The sequence below is a fragment of the Balearica regulorum genome, chromosome 9, assembly GCF_011004875.1.
Source record: "Balearica regulorum gibbericeps isolate bBalReg1 chromosome 9, bBalReg1.pri, whole genome shotgun sequence".
In the NCBI taxonomy this organism is placed as follows: domain Eukaryota; kingdom Metazoa; phylum Chordata; class Aves; order Gruiformes; family Gruidae; genus Balearica; species Balearica regulorum.
The window spans coordinates 16,786,949-16,809,246 of NC_046192.1; the positions used below are offsets into that span (position 1 = coordinate 16,786,949).

General features: G+C 43.6%; 1 protein-coding gene across 11 annotated transcripts in view; it reads right to left on the minus strand.

Annotated features, from left to right (window-relative positions):
• Window positions 1-22,298, minus strand: part of LPP (LIM domain containing preferred translocation partner in lipoma) — a 334,675-nt gene that overhangs the window by 72,742 nt on the left and 239,635 nt on the right. The gene's annotated exons all lie outside the window — the stretch shown is intronic.

Here is a 22,298-nt window from a genome sequence, read left to right on the forward strand (position 1 = left end):
TATCCTCCTAGAATGAGAAGTATTCTGTGCCTCATAATTAGGTGTCTACTGGGTAGCACATAATAATAAATAAAGGAGAAAATTATTCCAGGGATAACTTGATACAAACATTTTCCAACTCTGAAAAAGGCTTTGGAAGCATTTCAGTTCGGATTTGGCAAAAGCTTCCATCACTTCACAACATAAAAGATGCTATAACAATCATTCCTACAGTGGTGGAGTATATGGACAAAGACAGATAATCCCGAGCTGCTACTTATGTTCTCTTCTTGTTTGTTTTGACACAAATTCTGCTGTTAACATTAGTGAGAGCAGGAGCTGGTCTACAGATTTTTAGTATAAGGGATACAAAAGTTTTAACACGTGCTTAGAAACTGAGACCTCTTGGCCTTCATATGCTAACAGCTGGCATACAGTATTTGCAGTCTGTGTCAGTGAGTCTTCTCCCTGGAAATCAGCAGAAGTACAGGCACATTTTGAGAAGCACAGAAATAGTCTCGTGCCTAGAAGTTTCTTAGAAGAAGCTAAGTTTGGTGTCCATAATGAGAAACTCGGTCATTTCAGGATTAAAAAATGCTGACACCAGCTTTCCTTGCATGCACTGCTTTCTTGAAAGACTTGCATGCAAAAACTAACCTATTTATGAAATGCAGCAGTTCAGTAAAGCAAGTGATTTCATTGATTAATTGGTGCCTTCATCAAGGATTGGACCTTAGATATGAAACTTAAGAGCCTTAGTCTACAAGGAAGCATTTTTCCATGCTCCATACCTACTTAAATGGGAAGAAAATGTAAAATCACTGGAGAAACAATACACTGGTCATTTCTATCTGGCTTACAGAGACTACATCTGACATGATGAATCTTTATTGAGCCAGTCATGTTCAACAGAGAACAGCAGCTTTAAAGCACTGCAAGAGAATTAACTAAATGTGTCCACGCTTTTTTCTTTCAGGCAAGAAGGAGATTTCAAATGAGACATCAATCAATGCAGAGAAGGTCTCAGAATGGCGTTTGCAGTAATACTTCAATCACCCACTCCTAAAAATCAAACACTTGCTTGTTCCTGACCTTGTCATGTTTATTTTTCCAGGGCCCATGCTAAGCTGTACACCATCACCCCCCTCGCTTGTTGACCTATCTCTTTCACAGGCACTGCACCCACGAGCGCAGCAGCACGACTGCACGCCCTGGAGGTGCGGGATTTGCCGCACGCACACAATGTGGCATTTGCATCCGCTGCCTGCCTGCCACTCAGTGCACAAAGGAGATGGGTGGCACGGTCCCCTGGAAGAAAGGGCACCTGGAATAAGCCCCAGGCTGGATGAATTTCTGTGGAGGGCTGAGCGAAGTCTGTTTGCCATGTGTTCAACCTCCCTGACATAGATTGGACCTACCATACATTCAGGTTTTCACAGAGATGTTTTGTTTTTCTGCTCAGGGATATTTTTTCTGAGCAATATTCAAGGATTTTGTGCATTTATTCAGGATTTACTGGATGCCCAGTAGTTGTTCTGAGGAAGCCACTGAACATCTGAAAATCCTGAATGTCCATGCACAGCTCAGTACACTCTATTGTACAAATGCAACCACGCTGATGTGCTTGGGTTACCACAACTTTTTTTTCATATGGAGAGACAGGCCTGTATGGTGCACAGGACTTGCATTTGCTTTTTAAGTCATTTCATTTACGTGCCATCTCTGTGGGATGTATAATTTCGGTGTGGATAAGGCCACTCATATGACTAGGAGTTTCAGAGCCAGGTACTTGACCCAGCACACCCAGACGCCCTTGGCCAGTGCTTTGTGGCTGTTTTTAGAAGGCTAGTTGACAACTATTTCATTAGAAATAATAAATAGCATAGCCCTAAAAAAAAAAAAAGGTTTATTAATAAGCCAATTAAAGGTGCCAAATGTAAAGCATTTAATCTTGGAACAACCTGTTTTTTTCCTTTGCTCTCTTGTTCCTAAGAGCTGATCATGAATCTCATCTGAACATATATTTTAACACAGCAAGTGCAGCCAAGGATTTATTAGCTTGAGAAATCAATCTGGCAACTGAGCCTCTTAAAATATTATTCCATCTATTGTACCTATTTCAGTCACCATGCAGAAAGGAATGACCACTACCACCCCATCGAATGAGACTCCCTCCCTAGGCTTTGCATGGACAAGACAGTGTGGCATGAAGCTGATGATGGCCCCATCCCTGTATTTCACCCATCCCTGTATTTCCCTTAGCATGGCACGAACATGTGGAAGCACCAGCCTTTCTGCTGGGCTCCATCCACACACAATCTGAAACACTGCTTTTACCCTCGGGCCTTATAATATAAATGGATCAAAACAGAAGGCGCAAGCTGCTAGCTGTTCACAGGAAAGGGATGTGAGATGCATGGAGCTGAAGCGATTTGCCCATCATCGCACGTGGGCTCTAAGGCAAGGACAAAACCAGGCTGCTGCGAGCCCCACATCTTCAGCCTCGCACACAGCCCGCCAGCAGCCACTCTCCGACCCAAAGTGACTGCATCTGCAGGCCACCACCAGCCAGGCTGTGGCAGGACACCCTGGGCAGGCGACGTGTGAAGCCTCTGCTTCTCTTCTACACCAGCTTCCCACACCTCCACTGGGGGGCCTGCTCGTGCCTGCTTCAGTAAGGGCTTGGGCTGTGCCATTTAAAATGAAAGACTGAAATCTGCAGATTTTTCAGTTCTGTCTGACTTTCTCTGGTTTTGGAGGCCACATTGCCTCATACACACAATAAATAGGCTGCTCTCATATTTTATCTACATTGCATTTTTCCAAACCAGGCAGATTTCTTATCCAGTACCCAACGTCAGCAAAAATAACAAATACCAACCACAATGTTACGAGACGCTTAAATTTATTTTGACTAAAAATGCTATGCCTTTTTGACCAACATTTAAGCAGCGCTAGGCACATCTTTTTCCTCCTCGCATGTCACATGCTGACTATGTGCCTCCAGGAAAATGCATTTCATGCATATGAACATGCTGTTGAGTTTGCTGGAACATGCACGCACACAAACATAAGCGAGAAAAGTGTATCCTTAGTCCAATCTAAAATGCTTGTTTCAGCAAAACAGTTTCCTTCCTCTTCCTTTGTTAGGTCAGGGTAAAAATATAATTGGCTTTCCTTACAAAACAGAGTTGTGGTGTTGTTGTTTATTAAACTTCCTCTGTTTTCCCCTGATCTGTACAACGATCAAGGCTGTCTATAAATCCGATTTGCTGTCTAATCTACCACCATTATCTTCATGCATTCTCTTTCCTCCATGACGCCTCAATGCACACAAATACACACTTCCTTAGCTAGACACAGCTCAAAGCTGGGGTCTGTGCCAAATTGTGACATGGCCTCCCAAATTCCCTGAGCACCCCTCTGTCTGGCTAACCACAGCAGCATCAGGGATGATAAACTGACCCACGAAAATGGAGGAGAGCCTTGGTCAGCAAAAAGCCAGCGGGAGGGACCATGCTTTAGGAGCAGAAGCACCTGAGTCCAATCTTTGCTACTGCCATCAAACACTGAGTAACCTCAGGGAAGAGCATGGCAATTGCAGTCGCATGTGCAAATGCAAATGCAATCTTGAATAAACACTGTCTTGCGCGCTTAGTTAATGGAACGTTTAGGGAAATACCAGCATTCCCAGAGTTAAACCCCATGGCAGAAAATATCTTCATGCTACAAACGAAAGGAAGTGAGGTAATAGCTTGTGCCACTTTCAAAGCGCTGCAACAACATCTGGCTCATCTTCCTCATTAAAATTCAGTTCCTAAAAAGCCAGGTCAAAAGAAGCAGTCGTGTGGAATCACTGCATAATTATTTTGGTACATGAAGTTGATACTTGTTCCAGTACTTCTCTGGCACAAGCTTTCTACTCCAGACGTCACTGGTAATCAGCTGTCTCTGATGTAATGGCTGCCCAGAAAAGGGAGCTCTGTAGTTAGTGAGGTACAGTCACCAATGTGAACCTTCCCCATCCACATATAAATTTTTACCCAAATGGGTAAAAACCACAGCGCAAAATCTGAAAATACATCTGAAGACAATGCTGTGATGAATGCACCACCATTCAGAGTGCACTGTATGTGGTCATTTTTCTTGTCCATTTGCAAACTTGTAGAAGAAACTTCTTCTCTCTGAGAGAAAATAACTTCAATTATGTGTTCCCAATTACAGAAACGTGGAAATTATCTTCTTTTCAGAAGGTAGAATTAGACCAATTTGGAATTGAAAGGCAGCCAGAAACATCTTTCACTGATACTTACTTTCCCTTTCATTTTTTCTTCTTGTTCATCTGCATAAAGTTAGCACTTTCCTTTCACTTCACTCACCCAAACTGATCATCAGTTAAATAAACAGTTAAATAGCATCGCAGGACATTTTTTATTCAATGGCCTGACAAAGACCATACTTTTTCATTTAAGTTATTGACTGCACAAAACAATCACAAACTTTCAGACCAAGAAGTCCAGCATGGTGCCAAATCTCTCATGAGTCGCGCTCCTAAAGAAATCTCAAGATTGCCTGCAGCTGTAATTCAGTTTATAATTAAGGCCAACTGATCTCTCTTGCAGAGGAGATACACTGGAAAAAATATTTTAATTCTTGATTTATTTTCCCAGTGAAAAGTTACAGCTGCCAGGGTACATACAGATTCCTGAAAAGACAATTCTGCCTAGATTCCCTGCGACATTTTTGAACTTCACAGCCTGCAATTTTGCCCAAATATCTCTCTTTCTTACACTGTGAAACTGGGATGCAGACAGGTGGAAGAGGAGGTATCTCGTCTGATAGTTTTAAAAGGAAGACAATAGAGCCAGAATGCAAAATCATTAAATAGCTGAGAAGTTCCCAGGACTTCTGAAAATCAGGCTGCTCATACAGATGCCTGTTTCGACTCTCTGAAGCCTAGGTTTTAGTATATAGTCATGAAACCAAAATCTTGGTCTCTGTGTATTGACACTGAATTCAATAGGATCACCATACATGCACCCTAATTACTCTGTAGAATGGGTTTAACACTATTTCTCTCTTAATTAATCAGTGCCTGCAAAGCTCTCAAACCTTCTGCAATGTGACTACACTGAGACAGAGTGTTTTATTAATCATCAAGCACAGTAATAAATGAGCATGACTGTTTTGTCCTTGGATTGTTTGTATACTATTATATGCAAACAGACTAAGTAGCTTTTCTTGCTATTCTTCACGTTCTCACTAACGTTTTGAATCTGGAAGGGCTGGTTATTTTTGCTAGGTGTTACAGAAGTTGGATAAACACAACTATCTGCTGCTTGCTTCTGCATTGAGCATGACTGTGTTAAATGACAGCTTCTACTTCTATTATGGAGAGTTGCTGTTTCTGCTAGACATTGTGGTTTGTTTATATATTCAGGGTTAACAGGAGATGAGTTCAATTTTTATGGAGCAACATTGGCCATTTCTCATTAGAAGAAGCAAACCAAACAGATTTCCAAGTAATAAATATTTGACATGTTATCTCAGGAAACAGTAAATTTAAACTATGTTTCAAATAAGAACACCTATAAAATACTACACTTCCATGTCCCATTGCTGCTTAAATGTATACACAGAAACAAGTGCAGCAGTGCCGGATCTTGCCTGGGGCCCCTTGGCCCTATCATTACACAAATACGCTTTACTTGTCAAAACTTATATCATATGAAAAGGAGAGAGGGCTGTTTTGGTTTGTGTTTTCTATTAACCCCACTTACTTCAGTAACAGACATTTTAGGCACTTTTAAAAAAAGACAGGAACTCAAGGCACAACCAGATGGTACTATTGAGAGGGAGAATGAGGCATCATATTATACCAATATATGGATGAAGAGATTGCATCATTTTACGCCCATGTTATTGGCTAGAAGAGCTTGGTCTGCTTCACAAAATTACATCAGGAGGTCCTATGCTTACATGTCTATTTGTTTCAAGATTGAAGGCTTTATTCTGCTATTAAACTGCTTTCCTTTCTACATCTGGGCTCAGAGTCAAGCACGCTCTTATTTCCATGCATCATCACCAGCAGTAAAGACCCGAGAGACTGCTTATCAACTCCCCTCCTCTTTACATCATATCACTGTAAGCTTCCAGGGCTGCCTTCAAAGTATTAATTAATTAAGCATTATATTTATTACTATCAGCAGGTCAAAATCTGCATTTCAGAGTAGGAGCCATAAGCATCCACAGGTGATGACAGTCGCCAAGCCTTAGTCCTGAGCTGTGCAGGGAAGTGCTGTAGATGGGTTTGAATTTGCTTCTTGTCATCTCAGCTGTACATCTTGGGGTAGTGCCATCTAGGGCTTCTTGCCTGGGGAGATGATGAGCCTCAAGAGCTGTACAGAGCTCCCTTGTGTAAATCCAAGGTAGCACTACTGAAAGACATAGAAGTGTGGGGGTACCTGCTCACAGCGAGTCGCACTCCAGAGCAAGGCTCATGGTCCCCTACCAACTGAGCTGCATCCTCATTTTATAGGACAAGCACAGGGGCACACCTAGTAAAAATGGGAATGCTCCAAAATTCATAGTGATGAAAAGAGATGTGTTGTTTCACACAGTATACAACTACCCGGGGCAATTCATTGCCACAGTAAAACCACTGAAAAAAACATACTCTCCTTCCAAAACCTACCCTTCCAGAAGCAGCCCTAAAACACAAAGGAAATAACTGAGCTTTGTTCTTTTTTAAGTTTTTCTTTTGCAAAACACTTCACAAAGGCAGAGCTCAACCATTTTCACAGACAACGAAAAACGACACTGCGCAACAGGCTTACACACACCTCTGGTGCAGTGCCTTCTCCGGCCGACCACAGCGATGAGGGAGCTCACCGCCATTCACCATGTGGCGCTGGAGGTTGGAGTGGGTGTTTGTGCAATGAGCACCACCTGTCCTGCGGTTCAGGTTCATCGCCTATTGAAAAAATAGGCTGTCCCAGCTGCAGTGCCTTATCAGGTAACAAAACCAGAAGTGCTGGGGCATCACTTGTTTCAAAAGAAAAATAAATCTCACAATTTTAATGGTACTAATTTTGCATGTGAAACTTGCATTCATACTGTATTAACAGTTTAAATATAGCTTTCTTGCCAGATGCCTGAATATGCTAGAAAAGATACTTAAAATATGCAAATTGGGTTTCTGTTTTAATACACAAAGAAACTTAAAATCACATCACTTTCCATCACCAAGACAAGTTTCAATCTAAGCTTTTTTCATGTGAAAACTATAACAGCAAACAAATGGTTAACCAAATGTGTTTAACCCACTATCTGCAGTCTCATTTTTAGTCAACTGTGACATGGGCCATTACACTTCCCAGGACACCAGTGACTTAAATGAAGACTACATATTTTGCTTAACATTAAAAGATTATATATATAAATTACAGTAAAAAAAGTTTCTCAGACAGGGTGCTTGGTTCAGCATCCATAGCACTGGAGGGCAGGAGCCCTGAGTTTTATCCTCAGCAATACTCTTAACCAGTCTGATCCTGCACCCTGCTGTTATAAATGGTGTTCTTAATGCTTGGCTGTCTCAAGAGAGTTTGAGAGTCTCAATGAACTCTTGATTACAAAATGCTTTGAGATCCTTGAATGAAAGATGCTGAATGAGTACAAATTATGACTATTATTAATTATCTTTGGTAGTCAAAGTTGTGCCTCCTTCCACTCGCACGTGCCTGCGTTTTGTCTTTTAAGATTATAACATCTTCAAAACAAACATTGCCCCTCAGCAGTCTTGTTGTATAAATAAAAGTGATAAGAATAATATTAGCAAAAGCAATAGTGTGGCAAAAGCAAATTACATTCCCGCTGGACTCAGAAAGTTCTTCCTTATCTCAAGACAGGAAGATTTCTCCATTTTACTCATGTTCTGATCCCAGAATCACCTGTTCTCTTTTTCTCATGTGTAGCTGTTTTCGCTCCGAGAGCTTTGCTGGTTTTATTTTAGCTTTGCACAGCCCATGTTTCTTGAAGTGCTAACTGGAGGGTCCCAATCCCTTTTAACAAAATGAGTACGAATTTCTTCGGAAAGTGGATGGGGAGCTCCGAACATGTCAGAGAGTGTAAGCGCTGAGTACAATCCTTCATTTGACTTTCAGTTCATCAGGTGACGGAGTCAGGGGAAAGGAGGCAGAAACTTGACAGACCAGACATCTGGATTCTGCCCAGGCCATCTACTGTGCTTGCCCCTCAGCTGAGGCGCGCTTCAAGGATGACAACAAAATATTCAAAAGGACACCTCTTCTAGTGACGCAAGAGAAAAGAGAATTTGCAAATAGTAATGAGAAGATTGCTATTCTCCAAAGTCAGAGGGAGAGCTCATTTGCTTGCACCTCAAAGACTTGTGGTGAAAGATTGTAGAGAAGACTATCAAAAGGGTACTGGCACAGCTCAAGACAATATGTAAGCAGTAAAGATCAGAACTCATCCTCTAATTTCTAACGCTTAGTTAGAGCGTCTCTATATTTTATAACATCTGTGTGGATGGTTTCGTTGCTGAATTGGTTTATACACCTTTAAGAGACTGAAGCTGTACTGCATTTAAAACAATTAATTCTCCTCATGAAGAGCCCTCTGCAGGTATCTCTAGGTTGCCTGAATACCAGCTCAGCCATCTAACAACATGCCAAGTTGCATTTGCAAATATCCGTTATTTAATTCATGAGGAGCAATCACCTGGACCATCACTGTTGAGGCTCATAGCAGCTCCCATGTACCACTTCTACCAGGAAGCCCTGGCCTCTCTGTTATCTCCAGCCCAAGCTAGGACAATGGCCTCTTCATAAAATTACCTGACTGGAGTTGATCATAATGACTGCTTATTAAAAACTTAAAGATCTCTCTCACTTTTTGTGAAATGGAGGTGATCACCAAAAGCGGACAGTTTGCTTGCAGGCCTAATGCTACTTGCCCACGTTAGAGTCTGGGAAAGCATCTGGCAGCAAGCTCCCGGTGCAGCCCGCACCCATAAGGCATCAGTTGTACTTGCAGATGCTACTGTGATGCTGAGCCCTGCCAGACAGAGGATATGACACATTGGCAGTAAGGAAAAAGGTAGTGAAATTAAACAGTACCCTCAGGAGCAGAGGGACATACAAAGAAAAGAAAGAGGAGAGAGTGAAGGGCTGCAGCCCCCAGTGAACGTCATCTTGATAGCCTAAGCACTGCTGCTTTAGAAGAGACTTATAGGTGTTTCACTATCAGTTACCTCAGGATAATCAGGAATAATATTTTCAGAACAAAGCAGTGCCAAATTCTATACTGCAATCGGGAGAAAAAGGCCAGGGCAAATGCCTGTCACCTAGATTATCATTTATTTCACCCAATGTACTTATGAAAATGATCTCTCATTTGGCTCACAGCAGTAGAAATTTCTCAACAAAGTCATAATTCTCCTGTAATACAGTCCAGGGCAGTTAGCTATTACTCAGATAAAAACTCCAAGTCTCCCTTGAAATGCTGTCCCTGCTCAGGAATTTACCACAACCAGAGGGAAGCGGGAGCTGAGAAAAGACTAATGTGCAAAGGAGCTGGATGAAATGGAAGGATGGACTAACAGCAGACTCTGAGGAGGGAGCAAGAAGGAAAGCAAGAGCAAACGAGAGGTTCAGCATCAGCTGATTTTACTGAAATCGCTCCCTTGTACAAGAACTATCCAATGCTAACCAAAACTCACTCGTTTCAGACTATGGGATTGGTCAGATGCTTCTGGGCACACGTGCGTGTGCTTTTGCTGGGGCATCAGGGAGCTGGGCACCCAGAGCAGAGCACTACACCCTCAGTCTCACTTGATTCCCACATGGAAGGGTTATACGGGGTTCAAATGTCACGTGCTTCCCGCTCCGCTTCCCCTGCTCCGTCTAATGCATGATCCCATGTCCGTCAGAGGCATGCTCTCCAGCCAAACAAAAACTACTCTGTGGTCACAATGCTCCAGATGGTAAGCACATAGCTGCTTGTGCTGCAGGGATTGTGCCGTGTACTGCAGAAGTACCTAAGGTCTCCGAGCCAGATCAGGTTAGGAATAAAGAGCAAGGAGAAGAAATTCCCTGCTTGGCGCTGGAGCCAGAAGTGGGTGTGGGGCTCCCTGGATTCAGAGCCATTCTACTGCTTTCCCTCATTCTCTGCTTTGCCATTAGCCTCCTAAAAAGCCCTAAGATCCTGGCAGCCAAACCAGGCTGTGCACTAAGGAAGGGAATTTGAATTTCCCCAGCTGCAGTCTCTAACGCTGCCGCCAGCCTGAGGGCGCAGCCACTGCAGTGACATACAGACCTAATGATCCGGGCTGTTCAAGGCATCAAATGCTTGAAGAAACTTGCCCTGCTCAGAAGGCCATGCTCGAGCTGTATTTCTGTGCCCTCTTTTTTGTGTGTCTGGGACTCACTTTGAGGAGGTCAGGAAGAGCCTGATGGCTCAATAAATAAGAGACACTTGGGAGAGTTAGCAGAACTGACAGCTCAACAAGATCCATGTTTAGCTGTCAAAACGTTCCTCCATGTACACAGATGCAGCTAAGAAGGCTGTCCACATACCTCCTGGGCTAGAGACGAACTTATCTTGCTAATTGGTCAAGCAGTACTTTGTGGAGAATTGAGCAAACCGAAAGAGGCAATGGCATGCGCAATTACAGCTGAGGAGGCTGAGGGCTGTGGCAGGACATAATGTTGCGTCTGGACCACTTTGATGTATTAAAAAGATCTCTTTGTCCGTGAAACGTTTTCGTGTCCTGTCCAACCACAACAACAGCAGTAGCCCCCTTCTGTTTTTTAATGATTAAGCAGCTTGCAGGTTGACTGAGCAAAGGCTGAAGGGGAAAAACAAAGAGATATATATATATAATTTTGCTTGCAGAATTTACTTGAAAATGATGGGCTAGACATTCAGATGGTGCAAATCAGAGTCGCTCCAGGGAACTCGCTGATTTACACAGCAGCGCAGGATCTAGCTTAGCATGCCAAAGTGAGCAATGCACTCAGGTGTACATTGGCTGGTAGAGAGGCACTATTTGAGTCAACAAGGCTGTCCAAGCCTGTCCCAGACTAACTGCAGCTCCCTGAGCCCTCAGCTGCATTTTTATTTCACAGGAACATATGACACAGGGAGAAAACTGGCTCCCAGCCTGCCAGACCAAAAGCAAACACTGCAGACAAAGACCTCACTCTCCGGGGATATGGGTGACTGAAACCTGCTTTCTTGCAGGTGACACTCTAGGGCTTACTTAGTTAAAGTCCCTGTCCGCAACTATGGGGCCCCTCTCAGTCTGGCTTTCATAGACTCCTGCTAGCACCTCTCAGCTCAGACTAACCTGCTTTTCAGGGCCTCTTCCCTCCTTGCTCCTTTTGAGGAGCTGGCTCCCTCTTGGAGAGGACTTCAGAGAAAGCATGACTCCTCCACCTCCCTTCTCGCCTACCCTTGTTTCTAAGAGTCAAGCAAATTTCAAAAGCATACCTAGAAAAAAGTTGTGAACATCAAACACTTTGCAGACTCCTTCCTCTTCTTTCCCCCAAAACTATGTGTTCTTCTTTCCATGGTCCCTTTCTGCCCCTCTGCATTAGTTTTACACTATTAAATAGGGGGCTCAGGACACCTCACTACGTAGGGGACACATCTGAAAATCACTCAGACACTTTAGAAGATTTGCAACATGGAGGAGGAGAAACAGTGAGGCCAGCATAGTACTGGAAGAGATTGCCTGGGGAGAGTCTGTGAATTCCATCACTGACACTTTTCAGAGTAGGAACAAACAAATATTTGTGAAGAATGGCTTAGGCAGAGTTGATTCTGTCTCTGAGCAGCAGACAGATCTTCAAGTCTGTTCCAGCCTTATTGTTTATGCTTCTGTGATTGTGATAGCAGTTGTGACACATTCTGCAAGGGAGTTGAGCAAAGCCAGCTGAAGGCCCTATGGATCATCTTCAGGGCTGAAGCTGCTTTACAGGAAAGGAAGCTTATGTGCAATATTAAATTACTTTATGGTTTTGTTACAGATGCTAAATCAAAGAAACCTTGTTCAGAAATGGTATAACAAAGAAGCTGGGTCCTAAACAGGCACAGTGACTGTCCTTCTTTTACCACCTCCAAGACGCTGTATCTCCAGCTTAGACTTCAGGTGCATGAGGCAGCTCACATTCTGAGCACCCACTGTATGGGCTGTAAATATTTGTGTTAAACAAATAGAGGGCTTCTTTTGTCCTGGTCCACAGGAATGCCCACCTAGCACTCAATGCTGAATCCCCATTAAAACCTCCCAGAGGCTAGACAGGATGCAGTGAGTCTGGCCAAGAGCAGGGAAACAGCAGACAAGGAAGCATTAAGAAAATTAGCATAGGTGCCCCAGACAGCAAGATGCTCCACGTGTATGATGTGCAAAGACCCACGCGTGTCTGCAGTGGATGGAAGGAAAGAAGTTACTCCAGAAACATCCACGCAAGCCCTCCCTGCAATACCACCTTATGGGGAAAACAAATGGTAGGGGAGCTATCTAATCTACTCATCACAAAGTCTTCAAGCCACAAGACGGTATTTACTTGCCGGTACCAGACAACATTCAAGCAAGAACAGAAAGTCACTTTCCCAACTCTCCTTGTGAATTGCTCCCATCTGTGCAAGAGAGCAATCCAAAGTCCTTATGCCCATGACAGCACTGCAATCACACGCTTCAGTTTTTAAACCCAAAATAGCGCGAGTCAGACCATGGTGAGGCTAGTACATCATATGCAGCTGCGCTGATAAAGAGGAGACATTGCAAGCGGTTCTCCAGGGCGCGGGTTGCTAGGGAACATCGCGAAGCCGCCGCAGATTTCGCTGCCACTTGCTGGCTCTTTCCCCTCTTCCCACCTCGCTCGCACTGTGCCAGCTTCTTCGCGCCGAGAGTGCCGTTCTTCCTGTCTGAAGTGTGCAAAAACAAATCTGCCAGCAACAATGGAGCACGATTGCTTGGCATGTGTTCCTGAGGAAAGAAATCTCTCTAGCCTTTGATTTTCAAAAGCAGCCAGCTGATGGGTTGGGGAAAAAAACACTCTCGCCATTTTCTCCACGTCTGCGTGTTATTTCATTCAACCTGTGCTACGATTAAGGGTGGGTGGAAAGCCCAGGTGGTACAACTCAGTGGGTTGACTTCACGGGAGCCATGCCCGCTTGCAGCTGGGAAGACATGGTGCCCTGAATGCCACGCTGTGCCCTCTGAACCCCTCCTCTTGCCTAACATGCTGCTCTTTGGGAGGTTGTTGCAGGAGCTGGCAGAGCTCTGCGAACGCAGCTGGGCACCGCATGCTGCTCCCACTGCTCCAGTGGGCAGCAGGGCTTATGAGAAAGGGCACACAAGCAATGGAAGGGCTGCTGGAAAACCCGGAGGGAAGGAAAAGGAAACTTCTGCCTTCTCAAGAGCTGGGGGTAAGGAGAGACCGGTGACCAAGATGGAAACAAAGGGCTTTCTAGTATTAATCAATCTTTAAACAATTTGACTGAATGATTAGGAAATGCAATGCTCCCTACTGAGGCATTAGAAATTTATATTTAGATGTTGGGTGTTTTTTTCCACCCTACATTATTTTTAGCTACTAGATGATGCTAGGCTGGTGGTGGCTGCTGTCGGATCAATGAGGCTCTTCCACGATGGCAGCTGGGTGAGAAGTGGCAATTGGAAACGGGATCTTGTTTGCCCGGGGATGCTGCCTATGGCTGGAGCTCTGTGCTGCATGAGGAGACAGGAGACAGCAAAATAACAAGAAATAGCAAGAGAGAACAGATTTGGAAGTGATTTTGAGAGATTGCTTAATACACCCTCTTATCCCAAGAAGAAGGAAAATAAAGTACGTGTTTGAGGACCTATTACCTATGTTAATTCTGGAGACCAAGGAAGAAGAATTTCACTTTCCTAGTAATAGCACAGCACAAATCTTGGGTGTCCACAGTCCTTGTACTCACAACACTCTCTAGACAAGGGGAAGCTCACGTAATCCCCAGGGCAGACCAGATCTGCGGTTTCTACCCACTGCAGGGTCCTGTCTTCAAGAGAGACCATCACCCCATGATGAAGTGGTAAAAACACAAGCAGCATAAAACAATAAAATACTAAGTAGTATGTCAAAAGACTAATTCCTCCTTTACTCCAGGTAATTTGTAATTAGACTGCTTTGAGATAGGAGGATTTATGTTTCTTCTCAAAAACAGAGACTCTTAGGCAATGTGATGGCATGCGTTCTGATCTCAGGACAAGCCAGGCAAGGATGGTCAAGGTCTGATCCTGAACTTCACTCAGCAGCACAGTAGCGGCACACCAATATGCAAAACCCTCCACGAATTTGTGTTATGTATCACATGTTAATGTCCACACAAACAAGGATGATTCTCATTTTATGAGGGAATACAAAAAGTTGAGTGCAAGCGTACACCAGTACATCAGCATTCCTACAGAGAACTTGCCCTGCACCACTGTGTTATCCTCCAGTGACCCTGTGGCATGACCTTAAAGATGAGAAATAGTGCCAGCACCTCCTAGAGCAATTGTGTGAACAACACTAGCCCACCTTCATTTCCCCTTCAATCTACATTTAAAAAATTATATTCATCTGCAGAGACATGCTAGGTTGATACATGCCAGGTGCACTTTATTCCTCAGTTCAAGCCATATGGTTCTAATAATAGTGGCTAATAAAGGAAGAGTATGTTTTCACCTGCAATTTTTCAAATCCCATCAAAAAGTGGTGCAAGACAGAATACTGCAGACGGCAGCACAGCACATGTGCTCAGTCACATTTTGCACTGCTCTGCATTTGCTCTGCTAATGGCCCTTAATTAATATGCACAACCAACTCAGCATCAAGGACAAAGAGAAAGCGGTACAACTACGTGTTTGCAGAAATGATACCTTAAATTAAAACAAACAAAGTAATTGCAAGTTTATTAAAAGTGCATTTTGGGATCAGAGCCCTGTAGCGAACTTTGGAAATAACCAGGAACAGAGGACATCAAGTTATCTAATGGGTTTTTGGCAATCACTTTACTTCAGAAATAAATTTTCCGGTAGTGTGGAGACAAATGCTCAAGGCCAACCTTGACATCTTGGTCTTGGCATGTCTCAATAACCTCTGTAGTTAAAATCATCCATTGGGCACTTCCAGGAAAGACAGCCAGCAGATTTCTCACAGAGGAAAATCACAGCAAGTAGCAACCATAGCTAACTCAATAAAGCTTAATGGAAAGGAAGCAAGGGCTATGGCTGGTATTAACACCTTGGTCTAGAGCTAGAGGATTTCCACGTAATTTATTGTGCAAAAAAGTATCATTCACAAAGTCATTCATAGAGTACATACTGCAACACAGCGTTTAATATAATAGCCTGGCATCATCTGACTCCAGATGAAAGAGTAAGAGGATATATTTGTACTTCACATGACTCCAGCCTCCAAGAATGCACCTCAAGGCAGTAGCAATCTGGTCTTTTACCCAACAGTGTCCTTAGCCTGCCACAACTACCTTGCTAATATGCCACAAAAGCACAGGTGTGTGCAGCCAGGCTTGCTGGGAGGAGGTTGGAGTATGGCTAGCAATCCAGCAAGCTTTGATCCACCGAGGCACTCGCTGTCTTCCAGCTGCCTCCCACAACTCTGAATGAGCCTGAGGACCAAGCAAAATCTTCCAGGTGACCTTTTGCTTATGGAAGAGAAACCCAACAAGCCATAGAGAGGTTAAGCTGGCAGCTGCACAATGAGCTGCGGCAGAGAGGTGCCCTTGGAGATCCCAGCAATATGCACAGACTCAAGTTTCACAGCTCACCTCTGGGCTGAGCTAGAAGCATGTTCTCTGAACCTGACAAATCCAACAGTGAAGACAGGCTTACTCCAAAGGACTGAGGGAAGGCACAAGGCCACAACAGCTTACTTTTCAAGTAAAAGCTGAGACATCAAGCCTACACTCAGCACTAAGAGAGGTTAGTCCAGGGTAACTCTGGGACACAAGTCTCCATTGAGGTCTATGTCATGAGTCTGACTTGACTGTATACAAACTACATTTGAAAAGACAGTCCTTTTCTCTACGAGCTGCAGAATAAATAGGAACAGACTCAAATTTCTTCTTAGATACATGCCTAATTGCTCAGGGTGTCACAAATTTCAGTGCAGCACTTAAACATTAATTCCCACCTTACTGCCATGTTTACTGCTTCAGCTCTTTAGGAGCTGAAGTCTATTCTTTTTCACCTCATGGGTTAGGAGACCAAAAGATAGCAGCAAGGCAAAGAATAAGATGACCATCTGCCTTCTCAAGCAACTGAAAGTTATCTCCTATCATTCAGGGGATCCAGCTGTTTACTGTACATATATAGTCCTTTAAATCCAGAAAAGTTTCCGTCCATAGCAGAGAGATTTTGCACGCAACGTGAATGCCAGAAGCTTACATTCCTCTTCCAAGGGCTCATATCTCTTGATACACATGACCCCTACTGAAAAGCATCCAACTGGGGACACTTCTTGTTAACATCACAGAAAGAAGCATCATTAAAAAGCCAAGCCCTCTGGAAAGGGAGGGAAAAAAACCCATGTTGCTAATAATCTGAGCGGCTCATTTAAGACTATGCATTTTTAGTCCAAGATCTATTTTTCTCTTATCAGCAGCTTTTGGATTTTCAGACCAGATCCCCACCAACACCTGCTCTCTCTGTTCAGTGAGTACTAGTGCTAGCATGGTAGTACTAGCTCTAGTACGAGAACTAGCTGACGTGCAGTTCACGGCTGCCTCCACTTTGCATCCCATGCACTTTCCCAAAGCTAGCTGCTGTGTTTTCAGCGACCTGAGAAGAAATACTTGTTCCCTTCGTAATTAGATTCACAGTAAATGTGGGAAGCGAAGCAAAAAGAACACAATGTTCAAAGCTGCCACTCATGGTTAAATAATTAGTCAATATTACGCTCAAATGCTGCCTCCAGTGTTCATGCCAATCTGTATGGGGAGGCATTTGTCCTTACATTACTTTGGCGCCTCGTTTCAGTAATTTCTATAAGCTGGCAGTCTGGCCTCAGCAGAGAATGGGTCACACCACTGCTAATTCAGATAGATTACTAAATACAAATAAGAACAGAGAGAGATTAAAGGTGGTGAGGTGTTAACAAAGCTTTGGTAAGTAATATATGCAAGAAATCCTTTCATCTGATTTTTATAAAGTAGGCCTTGTCTAAAAACAAGGGGGCTAATTAGCTGAATGAACCATAATCCTGTTTGGCCTACATGTCCGTTACAGTTGTAGACACAGAAGTGCTATCATTTCCTGATGAGAGGGATTCGCTTGCTTCTCCACACTGCATAGGAGCCCACTACTTGTGTTCAACAGTCAATAATACTGTGAGCCCTTGTATGATCCTGAAATGCTTCCCCAGACTGGAAACAGCAGTTTGCTGAGGCACTGCTGAATCTAGATATTTATGTGGCTCCTCCCAGTGCAACATTTATCATGACTCTGTTTTCCCCCATAGCATCTGTGTGCGCTAGAAAGGTTTCCTGACAAAAAGAGTCGTGATGGCTTATAGCTGATCTAGAGCTGAACTTGGTTTTTTTGGAGCACTAGGCGATGCCTGAATGGATGCTGTTGCTTGTTTAAATAAGCTAACTTAGAAAGAAACCAAGAAACATTTTATAAGCAATAGGAACAAGTACAGACTAACTCCTGGAATGTTCCTGCGTCACCTGCACAGCCTTTCTAAAATGCTTCCGTCAAAGGAATGGAGTCTATGTCAACATTTAGCTTCATCACCTAGCAGCTGCACGGCTGCCTAGCTCATACCTGGTTAGGCTGTGGAAGTTTCACTTCCACCTCATGCCACTCAACGACAGGATATGAATTAAGTTACCCTGTTGTAAAACAGGAGCAGGAAGAAAAGCCAGCTCTGGCATACAGCACCACTTCCAGCTCTGCTGGACTATGAAGCCCCTGCCTGGAAGCTATCCACAAGGAACAACATTATCATCTTAGGAAAAAATTTGCTTCCAACGCATTTCACCAAGATTGAACTCAGTAAGGGTCAATAAAACAGCCGCGCACCACAGATGCAGCAACAAACGGTGACCTGCAGCATGAAGAAGCCCAACCAAATACCATCTCCTTTTCATAACGCTGCTTGGTCCTGGAAAGGAGCCACTTCTCCCTCATCTTTGCGTGGTGCAGAGACTACTCTGACTTGGGCTACCGTGAGCACCACTAATAAAACCAAGAGCTGTCTCACAAGCAGGTCTTGCAAATGCATCCAACCAGCTAAATGCAATTCTAATCTACAGCACCTGTTGGATATGGGGACTAACCAGCACTGAGGTAGTGGGTGTGTGTGCCTGAGCACCCTGCCCAACCTTTAAGCATGTGAAAGAGGGGGGAGAGGAGAAACACGGATAAGAGAACTCTGAAATGATTCATTTTGTCTGAGTTTTATGATGCATGCCTGAGAGTGACTTCATTAATCAGATAGCTCACATCTGGGTTGCCACCCTCCCCTGGCTGCTTCATCCATCCACACAGCTTGCTGGGGGAAAAGAGAGTGAGATGGGATCCAAATTAGAAACTATTTATGATTGTTGAAGTAGAAAATTAATTGCTTTTCTTCCCCTTCTTCCCCCCTTCTGAAACACCCCTCCCAGGGAAATTTGTGCTGAGAAGTCCTTGTGAACAAACACATGGAGAGTAACAGAACATGGTCCATATGTACTAGCAACCAAAAATAAACCAAAGTCTGAAATGCATTCATAATGTCTATCTCTACGCCACGGTAACAGATGGTCAGTGAACTGTTACAAGACAGACCAAGACTAGTTAAACAGATGGGGAGTATTATTTTTATACTGGTTTATAAGTGAATATTTAAGTTTCCACTAGGTTATCTGAATTACCATCAAAGGAGCACACTCCTGCAGCCCCCATCCAGCCAAACCCAAATTTTCTGGAAGCTTTTATCCAAGGAATCTACTGTAATTTCTTCTTATGGCCTTCTGCTGGTAGCTGTGGTAAAACCCTCTCAGATCTCAGCAAGCTTGGCCCAACGCTGCACACCTCTGGACGTCCTGCTGCTGCCTGCGGCACCCTGGCCCCGGGGCCTTCGCTCTCCCCTGCCATCCCCACCGCACCGCAGAGCTCTGTCCAATGCTGAAAAAGCCGTGGTGGCGGCAGCGTGCAAGCCGCAGGGCTCCTCCGGTGGCATCCCCTCCTCTCTCCTACTTCCTAACAGGTTTTGTCCCTGTTATTAATTCACGAAGCAGGAAGGATCTAAACAGCTGGAGCTCAACTCAGGGGCTGATGGACAGTGGTGGCTAGCAAGAACCATTACAGAAGGGGAAAGGGAAATGGGGCGTTTTAGAAAAGATATTCATTTAAAGACTTCTCCGTGTTGAAGGAATGCATGAGAAAGACCAAAGACACAGCAGGCTTCTCTCCATTTTTGCAGTTCACATTAGTTTTCCTGCAAGTCTCTCACCTACAGACACACTGGTCAGATTCACTTTCCCCTTCTCAGGATTTAAGCAGAACATCTGGGTTCACAAGAGGGCAGGACAGACAAAAAAAAAAGTTAATTAACTGCTCACAGTACCTTAAATCACATTCAAAACCCTAAACCAACATTTGCTGAAGACACTGACACATCTTGCTGCCTGACGTCTTGAAGGAATTGGGCTTTTTAAAAACTACTGAACACCCTTTGACAATCAGAGCACCCACTGTTTTCAAGGTGGGCAGAAGAACACTGGACACAACCATAGCGATGTAAGGGAAAAAATAAAAGTGAACCAAAATACCTGTGTTCTGTAAGTACCCATACACTGAAAGAATCAGCCTCCTGCCCACAAGATCCCCGGTACACATCTGCCCTACACCTTTTTAGCAATTCCTGCAGAGGGCAGGTGCAGATTAGTTACCCCCACTTTAAAACCGATTTTTTTTTTTACAACCAAAGGGATGAACAAAGGCTTCAAGTCTCCCTTTGGCCTGACTCTGCTGCAAACAGATATGGTCACAATTGTTGGAAAGGTGCTTGGTTTTGAAATTCCGCCATCAAAATCCATTCTTACCTTTCACAGTGACCATTATCTTCTCACTGTTTGAAATACTGCTGACTACTGCTATGAAGCTGCAGGGCTTTGCCTGCAAGCCTCAGAAGAGCTTGTACTTGCACTTCTTTGTAAAGGAGTTCCACTCTGTGGCTGCATTATGAGTCCAGCTGCCATCAGAAAATAGTGCTAAAGAAAAATGAAACTCTCTTTGCAAGTATTTATCCTAATTTACTGAGGGCTAACAGTATCCAGTGACAAAACTCAAAAAGTTCTCATTGAAATATTTCATTTACCTAACAGCTTGAAATCTCCAGGCTGAAGATTATGTGCGCACACACACCTGTGTGCTAAGTCTTCAATTAAAGAAAATATAAAAGCTTTGCAGTTTAGCCACTGGGAGACTTTCAAGCATTCACAGCCTCTTCTCTTTGCACATGAAATGTTAATGGGGCAACCACGCATGGCTGGCTCCACAGATAATGGTTCAGATAACAGTGGCTTTGTGATACCTATCACTGGGCTTCAGAGGCGAGGGGGCCTGCCTTGCTTCATAGTTGATGACACCTTGTCAGCATGCCACGTTCTCCAAATCAGTTCAGGAGTTCATTACATCTAGATAACACCCTTTTTGCTCTCTGGCTCATGTTTATTAATGCCACACACAACACAGTGATTCATCAGAGAAGATGGAGTTGTGTTCTGCAGCAGGCAGACAGCCTCCAGTTGATCCACTGCCCTGGTTGGAGTTCACCACAGGGCTTTTAATTTCATGAATTTATTTATTGCAATTCCTGAAAGTCTACTGCTGTTACAGAACAAGCTCATAACTGCACCTGACAAAGGTTCAGGGCTTGTCAAAATTGGTCTAATTTGTATGTTGTGTAAACAACATTAAAAGTTTGGAAGTTTAGTATTAAGCCTTCAGTTATTAAAATGGCATTTTAAAATATGCATGACTAGAGAGATATTTGCAGAACACATTATTGTTAGCATGGCTGATAGCCAGCACAGGCAAGCAGTCTGTGCTGTGCTACTCTCTGCTGTTCCACGTACAGGACAGCAACCTACTGCTGTTCTCTTAGGCCAAGTGTCATAGTTCAGTGCACTCTGCTGGGGAAATTAGTTTTCTGAGACCCTCTAGCAATTACATAGAAGGGGCTTTGTAGTTTTGCTTAGTAGTTTAAACTAAACTCAACTGAGGAACTGGTAACACCTAAAACACTTGCAAAATCTACTATGGGCTTTAGGCCTGATGCACAAGAGTTCAACATTTTGAAATCCTTTGCATTAAACTTACATTACCTTTACTTCTTTCACTTGGGCATGCCTGTGACGTCCCATTTGCCCTCCTTCAATCTCAGCCCTTTTAACATACCCTCCACATGCTCTGCTTTTGGTACCAGCAGAAAAGAATTGCTGGGAGAACAAGAACATGATTTTTCAAGAATCTAGTCCCAAGTATATAGTATACATATGTATAATACATGCAATATACACATATGCAGATAGTATAGCTATATAAAAACCCATCCACCTATAAAGGGTCTAAATCACGAATTTGGGCAGCTCAGTGAAGCGAGCTGGAAGTGCTACCAAAACAGCATTTAGAAGATTGACTCACTGGTCTTTGTGGCTAATACAGTTGCAGGACATTTCACCTTGGGCTTTTGTTTCTAAACTCACCTCAGGGGACAACAGCATCCAGCCACTGCGGCCGTGATTCTCTGAGACAGCAAGGCAAAAAGGAAACAACGGCTCTGACATAAGACAATTCTGTGCTGCTAGTTTTTTGATTTAGCACATGCATGTTTTATAGGGGCTCTGGTCAAGTGTGAGAATATAATTTGCACGAAGATTGAAAAATACAAGGACACTTAAAGGGCCTTTGATGTGACTCTGCTTCACCTAAAGGAAAAAAAAAATGGTGCTTACCATATCACAGGTGAAATTTCACCTCAGCCAGAGTCAATGGGAGTTTAGCCAAGGGCCACGTGTTCAAACCATAACTTCTCTTCAGAGGCTAGAACGATCTAGTATTGGATCTATCTCACAGTCTGATTTTATTGCTGGAGAATGGGGCTTTTTTGAGGGGAAACACAAGAGTGAGTGTTCCAATGAATTAACATACAAATACACAAGATAACTTTTGTTACAACAAAAGATATTATCATTACACTTTACTTTACTTTGACTGATAAATATACTACTGCAAAACCACTGGGCCACAGTTT